Genomic DNA, 10949 nt, shown 5'->3' on the forward strand with positions numbered 1-10949 from the left:
TGTCCCTCATCCACAAACCGCTGGTCGCGCGTTGCGCAATATTATGTAAGTTGTAATGTTGCCTTGAATGGTATGTGTCCTCTCTCTCACGTCGGCTGTGGCCAAAGAAGTAAAGAAACTATTACGTAACAAGGTAGGGTAGTTGGGGAGTCTTTTACCCGTGACACGGGATAATGTGGGTGCTCGATTGGGCGAGGTGAGAGGCCAACATTCCAAGGTCAACATATAAACACAAAAAAAAAAAAAAGTATTTCATTTCTTCCCTTTCGCCCTCACCCCCCCCCCACACCCTCTCCCTCTCTATTCAAGGAGCTCTAGCTTATTTCTCTCCATCTCCCAATAATATTGTTGGATTTGACTTGTAGTAAAGGTGACATGATCGCTTCAAATTTAAATAGGCCTATATCATACAAGTCAAGCTAGACAGTTATGAGAAAATACAAACTGGATACAAAATAATGGTCCCAAAACTAGAAAATGTAATCCTGAATTTAATATGAAGCATGGACCTATAGGTTCATGATATGAAGGCATGATGTGACTAAAAGGTTGAGATTTAAGCCCGGGAGTGAAACTGATGTAACAAGGGTAAATGATGATGATGACGATAATGATGGTGATGACAATGATGATGATGGTGGTGGTGATGATGATAATGATGATGACGATGATGGTGATGATGATGGTGTTGGTGGTGATGATGATAATGATGATGATGTTGATGATATTATTCACCAACAATATTGATTAACATGTTCACAAATATTAATTGCAGGAATGTTTTTGTGTCAACACATTAATGGTTGAGCACCAGAAAACAATCACCCTACTAGTACTACTTATAAAAAAAATTGCACGTTTAGTTTTCGCACTGCGACCTTGAACGCATATATGAACACAGTAAATTTATTGCAAATTGATGTGCAGTATACGTCCTAAGTTTCGGAGCCGACCAAATGGCAAATATGTCAGGAGTCATGTGATTCACCTATTTTCGACAAAAACTTCTTGGTTGCTATATAGGTCCATGCTCATCGTCGTTGTGGACATTAATCCTTTTCTTTTCAAGTCGCGGCCTATAGGGGAAAATGTGGATGAAAATATTACCCCCCCCCCCATTGGCCAAAGCTGGATATGCCCCTGTTTGACATCATAAAGCATCGAAAATCAGAGGAGGTAGGGCTAGAAATTAATACATTGGGGTGGGAGTAATGCAGGAGAATGGCAGGCAAATTTACGATCAAAATTCAATGAAGCCAGATGTAATGTCAAACAAAAGCCTCGGTGTTTACGTTATATTACGTAATGTCGATTCTTTATCAAATAAACTATGTTGCAATGCCATCAGCTGCATCCTCAATGAAGTGATAGTTATGTTTAAACAATATAATTAGAGTGGCCTGATTAAAAAAAAAAGTAGAAGGGATTGAAGGTAGGGAGATTTTTTCAAAAATCTTGCATGAAAATGATTTTTTTTTTGTCTGTATATGATAGTGCAATACATAACTGTTATAAGGACAGAGGTCCGTGATTGCATCCCAAATATAAGCAAAAGGAGCGTAGTGACCGAGAGCGAAAATTGACCAGTGGAACATCTTATTGTTTTTTTCTTCGAAAATCGATAATTTCAGAAGAAGAAAGTCTGCTGTTCCCCCCCAGTAAAACATAGCATTTTGATCCCACAAGGTATACGACACTGAAAAGCCATTTTGTGATTTTTTTTCCGTGTAAATAAAATAAGCATTTTGAATTATCACCGTGATATATTTACAACACGCATGGTATTGGGAGCTGAAGTGAAGGGGGTGTTTTTTTTTTTGGGGGGGGGGGTTAAACTGAGGCACAGGAGGATTAAGTATTACCCTGTTAAAGTTTTTTTTCTTTTTTCATTTAATAGTTTTCTGCAACACTTTTTCTTAAACACATTAATAAAGAAAATACAATAATAATATACGTATAACTGATAAGCAAACCATTGAACAAAATTACATTTTCCAATAATACATATCGATTTTAGAAGGTTGCAGGGGTTGCCAAAGAAATTGTATAAATTGAGGATCACCAGCCCTACCAATCCAATCAATTTTTTTTACTTGTTTTAAATGATTCTTTTTTATAGATCAGTTCATTTATACTTTCAATAGAAACAACATTATGTTCTATGTAATAGTATATAGACACAATACAAACATATGCCTATCAAATTATATGCTGCAAATAACTATGATAAAAGCAAAAGCAAGCAAACGAGCAAAAACATGAGAGAAGTATATCTTGTACACAGCAAAAACTGTGGTGTTAACCGGTGTACATAGAGGACCACACCAGTTATTTTACACCGGTGTTAAATTGGTGGTGTAAGTTTTACACCTATAGGTGTTATTACAACACCTATAGTTGTTACATTTACACTCTGGTGTTATGTTCAATCTCTAGGGTGTTATTTTTAACACCTCAGGGTGTGGTCCTCTATTAACACCAATTGGTGTCAGTTCTAACACCACAGTTTTTACAGTGTAGGTCACCAGCATGCGAGCAGGGGATGGGTGGGTGGGAAGGAAAAGGGGACAGGTACTTAAAACTATTTTCTCCCCTTTCCTTTATCTTTACCTTGCTCGTTTATCCGTATTTTTCTCTTCTTTGCCCCACCCCTTTGCCCTCTGTCCCTTGTCTAAATTTTCGTCATTTCCTCTAGCTCTCTCCCCCACCCCTTTTTTTTTAACTCTTTCTCCCTATACATCGCCTGTTTAGAAAGGGGAATTTCACCAACACATAAAGTTTATTGTAAAAATACCAGAAAAGACAATGAAAGATATTGGTGAAGGTTTGAGGAAAATTGATTATAGATTTAAAGGTTATTAGAATTGATTAATTTGTGACGTCCTATGCAAGGAGCTCCCCCATTTATCGTGTAGTAAAAAAAAATGATGAAATGTCATTTTCTCAAAAACTTGAAAATTATTTTATACAACCTTCAGAATATCAACAGGCGAATTATTTCGCATCTGCTCCTAAAAGAAATCGATTTTTAGTCATCATGGCCAATTAAAAAAATTAAGCATATTATATTAAAGGTCAAGTCCACCCCAGAAAGAACGTTGATTTTAATAAATAGAGAAAAATTAAACCAGCGTACCGCTGAAAATTTCATCAAAATCGGATGTAAAATAAAGTTATGACATTTTAAATTTTCACTATATTTCGCAAAACCGTGATATGCACAACTCAGTGACTCAGTGCAAATGAGAAAGACGATGATGTCCCTCAATCATTATTTCTTTTGTTTTTGAATGTTTGAATTTACATACAATATATAATTTTTTATCGATTTGACAATAAGGACCACTTTGACAGAACCAACATGTTCAGGGAGGAATTAATCGTTGTTTCCCTTGACAATCAGGAGAAAATTAAAATATTTAAAGGACAAGTACACCCAAACAAAAACTTGATTTGAATAAAAAGAGAAAACTTCAACAAGCATGACACTGAAAAATTCATCAAAATCGGATGTAAAATAAGAAAGTTATGACATTTTGAAGTTTCGCTTCATTTCACAAAACAGTTATATGCACATCTCGGTCGGTATGCAAATGAAGGAACTGATGACATCACTCACTCACTATTTCTTTTGTATTTTATTAAATGAAATATGATATATTCGTCATTGTCATGTGAAATGAAGTTTCATTCCCCCTGAACACGTGGAATTCCATTATTTTAACATTTTGTGCTTCAGGCAAGGAGGTCTTAATCATCATATTCTTAAAAACTGAAATATTGTATAATTCAAACAATAAAAAACAAACATAGTGAGTGAGTGACATCACCGACCCTCTCATTTAGATGTATGTGTATATATGAAAATAAGCGGAAACTTTGAAATGTCATAACTTTCTTATTTTACATCCGATTTTGATAAAAAATTTCAGCATTGTGCTTGTCTGATTTTTCTCTATTGATTCAAATCAACATTTTTCTGAGGTGGACTTGACCTTTAATATTTCATATACTGTAATGAAATACAAAAGAAATAGTGAGTGGATGATGCCATCACTCTCATCGTTTGTATACCGACCAGGATGTATAAATATATATTTGATGAATTAATTATGCTAATTTAACTCATGAAATCATACTTTTTGCTCTAATTCACTAAATAGAGCTCCTAGAAAGTTGATTTTTGACTGTCAGGACAGTCAAGGGACAGTCAACCTGTCCAAAACGTCGAGTCTCTCTACTACTCATCATCTCTACTCGCCGACTCAAGCCAGCATCTCCTCATCAGCTCTACTACTCAAGCTGTTCTCACTCAACATTCCTTCTGGTTAACAGTCCTTTTCAGGACTACTTTCAAGAAAGAATACTCTACTCTCAAATCTCCACTTTCTCGCCTATATCCATATCTTCTCTTCTTCTATCCACTGTTTCTATAACACTCCAAATGATGTAACGTAAACCAAATCAGCGATTGAAACAGATTTTGTATTGACTTTGTACATGAGATGGGAGATATATACGTTTTTGTGCAATTTTGATATTACCAAGGATGCACTTCCATAATGTTGCGTAATTGCGTAACCGCGTAACCGCGTGCCAGGGCATCACAAAAGTTGTGCAAGACAAAAGTCAGCAAACGATGCGGTCAAAAAAAAAATGCGCAGTGGATATTTCGCGAAAAATGTCGAGGGGGGCTGAAAAGGCCCCTCCCCATGGAAGTTAGGGTTAAAACGTTCCATCTGGGGCCCCATGTACAAAACAAAATCAGCTCGCGCTTTGCGCTCGTATTGCTTCATTTGATTTAAGGGAACACGTGGCAAGATTGCGAAACAAAAACTAATATTTAGAACGTACTTCTGAATACATATATTTTTTCAACAAGCTTGCATGTGCTTCGCACTCTCATTATTTGATTAGTGAGATCTTTCTGAAGTCCTGGAAATTGTCCTTAAACTAACTCTCTAAGGCCAATGGCTATTGAGCGTGCTTTTCGCACTCACCAATATTACAAGTGACTCACAATTTTTTTCTCCCCCCCCCCATGCCATGACCCATGGTACGCCAATGAAAGTGCATGAATCGCACCAAAAGTCAGAAAAAATACTGACACAAAACGGACCTTTTCATCGTCTGTAAAGGGTGTTGTTTTCTTGCACAAAGAACAAGCATTTGAATATACAGATATTTATAGGTAGATCAGAAGGGATCTGAATGGTATTTGATATTCGTCAAGGTAACACTTTAGCAAGTAACACATTATAACACTGTCCTTACGTAATCAGACAATTATGTACAAGAGTATATATTACGTAATAATCGGTAGAGTATTTTTCCTAAATTTAATTTCGTCATTGTAGTAAATAAATCTTTCTTGGGTGACAAAGTGAGCTATATATGAATCTTGATAGTATTTGGCTTAATTGCCTCCCTATCATTTAGGCCTGAAATTTTGCATCTCATAAAATTTGCTAGCTAACCATCCTATCGAAGACATGATTCTGGTGGCGATGGTCTGATTGTTGAAAGCCATGCTCTCTCACTTGTAATTGTTGCTCCTAACTGCAGATTAAAATAACATTATTCATGAGGAAATTTTTGACTGATAATAATGATATTTCATCACTGTTCACATAAAAACCGAAATCATACCGGTTTACATTGTGTAACAGGAGCACTTCTTCCATTAAGATGATTGGTTAACATTGGTTTGACTTTTAAAAAATCTGAGCTAGAAGGTCACACTTGTCACCCGTGTCTGTGATATGTTCCAAAAATGAAGCCCAGAAAAAATTGCGTTCGAAAATGATTATTTAGTGCTAAAAAATTGAAATATGAAGTGACCGGAAACACCATCTTAATTTCATCCCATACACTTATGTGTACAATTTAGGTGTCTATAAGACACCTATTTACAAAATCGGGGTTTGCCTTGTCGGTTTAGCTCTTTATTCTGAATAATGGTTGTTTTCAGGGTTTATTGGTTCTAATACATGCACTTGTACACATGTTTCATCTTGGTTTGAGAATTTTTTAAATCGGCTGCTCACAAAGTTAAACAATACCTTCAAGGTATGGGCTGTGGCATCAGGGCCGACCCTTTTAGGATTATGATAATCAAAAACTTATTCTAAAAAAAAATCGCAATTTGTGTTTATATGCAAGAGGACAGGTGACTTGTAATCGAATCTGTCGGAATCCTCACAAGAAAAAGTTCCAGTTCAGCAAAATAGATCCATATGTGGAAAACTAAGGCATACATCTCCCTTTGGATGAATGAATTAAATTATTGGGAGAGGGATGGAAAAAGATGAAGAGTTGCCTAATATTACGCAACAGTATTGATCAATGGACTATGCATTTGGGACGTGTTTCGAATCCTTGCTCATCGGCCGGACTTTTTTTTTTTACAGACGTTGTCTTTTTGATGTTCATCTCACCGGTTAAGACTGTGTCTGCAAGATTACGTAATCCTCTTGATCCACGTGATATCTTTGTTTGTATATCTTCGATGTTTCAGAAATAAGAGAGAGAGGAGAAGGATGGTGAGAGATAAACAATTAGATACGGAAGGATAGTACGACTGATATAAAGATATAGAAACTAAAAGACAGTGAAGGCAGATTGATCGATGAAGCTTGAAGCAAGGATTGACTGATGTACGAACGGACATTGTTTATGTATTTTTTTTTTTGTTATACGGTTACTCTCGTAGGAACTCGGCAGGACAGCATTTTGCTGGTAAACGCCAAGCTGGTATTTAACCAAATTACCTAGGAAACATTTTACGTCTAGGTTAATAAGTCATAGTGGCTTACCTTCTACACGACTGATATTACTCTCTGGCCGTTTTATCAAAGTGGAGACAATGGCAGAGTGGGGATTCGAGTCCAATGCTCTAGACCACTGGACTACACGTTAGGAAATGAAGCGACAAAATTATGACGGAAAAATAAAAGAAACGTCTTCTCATAAGGAGACGTTTCTGTTATCTTCATGTCATAAAAAGTTGAACATTGTTGCTTACATTATAAACAGAACAACCATAAATAAACAAGGTTGTATAATACACAATTTGTTATTGTTTTTACTCTATATAATAATTTATTTCTATTTGGTGATTTTTTTACCTGAGTGCTAAGAAAGCATGAATGCTTGTAAGCAAGCGACCTGAGGCAGGCGCGTAGCCAGGGGGCGGTGGTGGCAGTCGACCCCCCCCCTAAACACTCCCAAAAAGCTTCTAGCCAGCATCATCCCTTTCACATTCTGAGCTATATTTTTCTCCGTATTATGTAAGAAATATCACAATTAGACCTGGTTAAAACTTCAGAGAAATTTCTAAAATTCAGAGCTTGAATGCCATTCGCAGGAAGAAATATTTCCTCCCTGCATATACCCGCTTTCTACGTTGTGTTGCGAGTCAAAGAAATTTAATGGGGCTAATTTTTTACAATACAATCTGATGTGACTAAGGTATGTATTTTATACCACTTCTGTTCTCTTTTTTTCCAAAAACGTCCTAGCTTTCGCGCTTCGCGCGGTAAGAGGATTTATTTTGAATTCCTCAATCTTTTCCATTTTGTGGGCGCTCATCTTTTCTTTCGAAAACAAGTTTTGTCTTTAATCACAGCAAGTCAATTGAATTCGTGTTGATAAGGGTATTAGAGACGCAAGAGATGTTTTTTTTATTTGAATTTGATGAGGTATCTAAAACTTCGCGCTCCGCGGGGGGGAGGAATCCCCTCACTGCACCCTCCCCCTTAGGCAGCGCGCTTCGCGCGCTCTGTAAGTGTTGGCACGTACCGCCCCCTCCAAAATTAAATCCTGGCTTCGCGGTTGACCAGAGGGACCGACGAATCTCTCGGAGAGGACCAAAGGACACTAGCGCGATCGACAAATAATCAGCTTTATTTTTAACACTGAACAGTGCACCGCTGATCCTTGTGTTTTGTAACTGAGTTTTCAATCATGATCCTTTTTGCTGTTTATATTAAGATATTGACTTTGACGAGTTAAGTCAAAGGGGTACTCCAGGTTGAAAATAACATGATTTGAAAAGATAAAGAAAAATAAGACAAAAAAAAAACACTGAAAATTTTATCTAAATCGGACAAGGAATAACAAATATATGCTATTTTAAAGATTTGTGTTATTACTGTAAAACAGTTCTAGGCCGGTCTCCGTAGTTATAATTCAATGAGAAAACTTATGATGACATGTCCCAATTTGTTCTTTTGTATATTATTATATGAAATTAGGTTTATTCTCATTTTTTCTCCAAGAGCTATAAAAATTGGACTGACAACTGATTTAATGCATATCGATATTCACTGCTGTAACTTATTTTATTATGGGGGAGAGTTGTTATTCACACATGTATGAAAAAAAATATTAAGCAATTATGATTTCATTTAATAACATAAGAAACGAAAGTGAAGATGTGACATCATCAGCCCAACTTATGAATATTCGTGACGACGTGTATATAACTATTTTCACAAAATATTGCTAAACTGATGATATCACTTCCACACTTTCCTTTTTCTTATATAGCTTATTACATGAAATTATAATCGCTTCATTTTTTTCATACACGTGTAAATCATGAAATAACTGAGTTGCAGCAATAATTACTAATGCACTCAATCAGTTGTCAATCCGATTGTTTTAATTCTTGGTAGAAACATTTTGAACAAACCTAATTTCATATGATAAAATACAAAAGAACAAGTGGGAATATGACATCATCGGTTTGTTCATTGAATATTCATGAAGACATGCCTGTTTCACCGGAGTAATAAAGAAAATCTTTAAAATTCAATAACTTAGTTATTTGTTATCCGACTTTGATCAAATTTTCAGCACTTTGCTCTGTGAACTTTACTCTATTAATTGAGATATGAATATCTTCAGCCTGGAGCATCCATCCCTTCAATAATTTGACTTAAACGCAACTCGTCAACGTGCCCCTAACCTGGGCCCCGTGTGTTACAAAAAGTTTCAATGAACCGATCATGCTTAATTTTACGGAAATCCCAGTGTCGTATTTTTTCTACATCATGAATTTGCACAATGTCCTTTGTAAACAAAGAGAAGCATACATAATTTCCCACAACAACCAATGAATGCATGAATGTACAACACATGAAGGAAATATTGTATATAAACATGTATTTTAGATGTTGACGTTGTGGGCTTTCCATAGTTGTGATTGATTGGATCAATCGTAACTCTTTGTAAGACTGGGCCATGATTTACACAGAGGGAATATGCTTCCGAAAGTTAATGCTCAAGAAGAGAAGCAATCCTATTGGAAAGAGTAAAATTGAAGAAACAATTTTTTAAAAGTTTCATCAAAATCGGTTATGAAATAAGTAAGTTATGGATCTTTAAAAAGTCTTGTTGTACTTTCCATGTGGATCCTCAAATTGGCAAACATGCATCAAAATGGCTGATTTTGTGGACAACTCTCCATTTGTTTTCTACACAAATTTTCAGATTTTCCCCTTTATTTTACATATTTCACATTATCTCCTCCTGACCTTGACATATGTAGTGTGAATTATATTTTCTCATGAGATATGTTGTGCTCAGAAGGAGGCAAAATGCAATTTGAAAGATAATGAGGACTGAAAATCTGAAAATTTGTGTAGAAGTCAAATGGAGAGTTGTCCGAAAATCAGCCATTTTGGAGCACGTTTGCCAATTGAGGTCCATATAGAAAGTACAACAAGAGTTTTCAAACTTCCATAATTTGCTTATTTCATAACCGATTTTGATTTTTTTTTTAATTGTTCCTCTCATTTTACTCTTTCCAATAAGATTACTTCTCTTCTTGGGTTTTGGTTTCCTTTAATTCTACTTAATTTTTGCTTACGTGTTTTACTTTATTTTCTCGAGAATTTCGTATTGATGTCTGCATCGATTTTTGCATAGTTTAGGACTGAGGGGGAAGGGGACAGATGCTCAGTAAATGACATACATAGATTAGACTTTACCCGGAATAGGTAGGGACTTTGACTTTCTTTGACTTTCCATGATATGTTACGTAATAAATGGTTTTAAAGTAAATTAGATGAAATTTTATTGCGCTATATATATATTAGGTATTACTCACACGATACAATTATTTGTTCTCCTTTCTTACCCTCTCCGTTTCTTCCTTTATCTTTCCTTCTTTTTGCCCTTGTGTTATCTTTCTCTTCTTTCTCCCTGTGTCTCTTTCTCTTCTTCCTCTTCTTTCCCCTTTCCTTTCCTTCTTCATCTATATTTCAACTGTCATGTAAGCTATATATCCGTATACACTACAGTTTGTTTTCCCTGCCATCGGCATTTAGTTTCTAGCTTTTCCTGCCAGGGACTTCGGGCTTTAATTATATTATTTCGATTTAAATGTTTTCATGTTATTTCCGTCTTTATCAAGTCTATTTTGATGTATTGTTAATGTTTTGTTTTACGGCAAATGGCAGATAAAGATGAATATATCAATTAGGTAGGTTAAAATATCGATAGTATATAGGTCCCATAGTTAAAACCATCCACCACGTCGAAAGAAATAGAATATAATGGTTCTAATCTCAAACATATATATATATATATAGAGATTACCATTTATTACATAACATATTTTGTGCATGGTGGATAGTTTAAACCCTGGAGCTACTATAGATGTTTTAACCAACACACCAGCGCAACCATCTCGTTTGAAGAAGATATCTTCCCCGATGTCGATTGCACAGTCCAAGCACTGTATGTAGGGTCGAGTGATTAGATGGCCGTATGTTCCCTGAACGGGAGCATTACATTACGTAACATTACATGACCGGTGTAAGGACATTCAGGGATAAGAATATAAATTAGAGCAAGGTTTAGTTTCAAAAAGAAATTATAAAAAACACGAAAAGCAGGGCATGGGGGCCTTCTTCGGGAGGTTACATACCACCCTGTTCATA

The sequence above is a fragment of the Lytechinus variegatus genome, chromosome 7, assembly GCF_018143015.1.
Source record: "Lytechinus variegatus isolate NC3 chromosome 7, Lvar_3.0, whole genome shotgun sequence".
Taxonomy (NCBI): Eukaryota; Metazoa; Echinodermata; class Echinoidea; order Temnopleuroida; family Toxopneustidae; genus Lytechinus; species Lytechinus variegatus.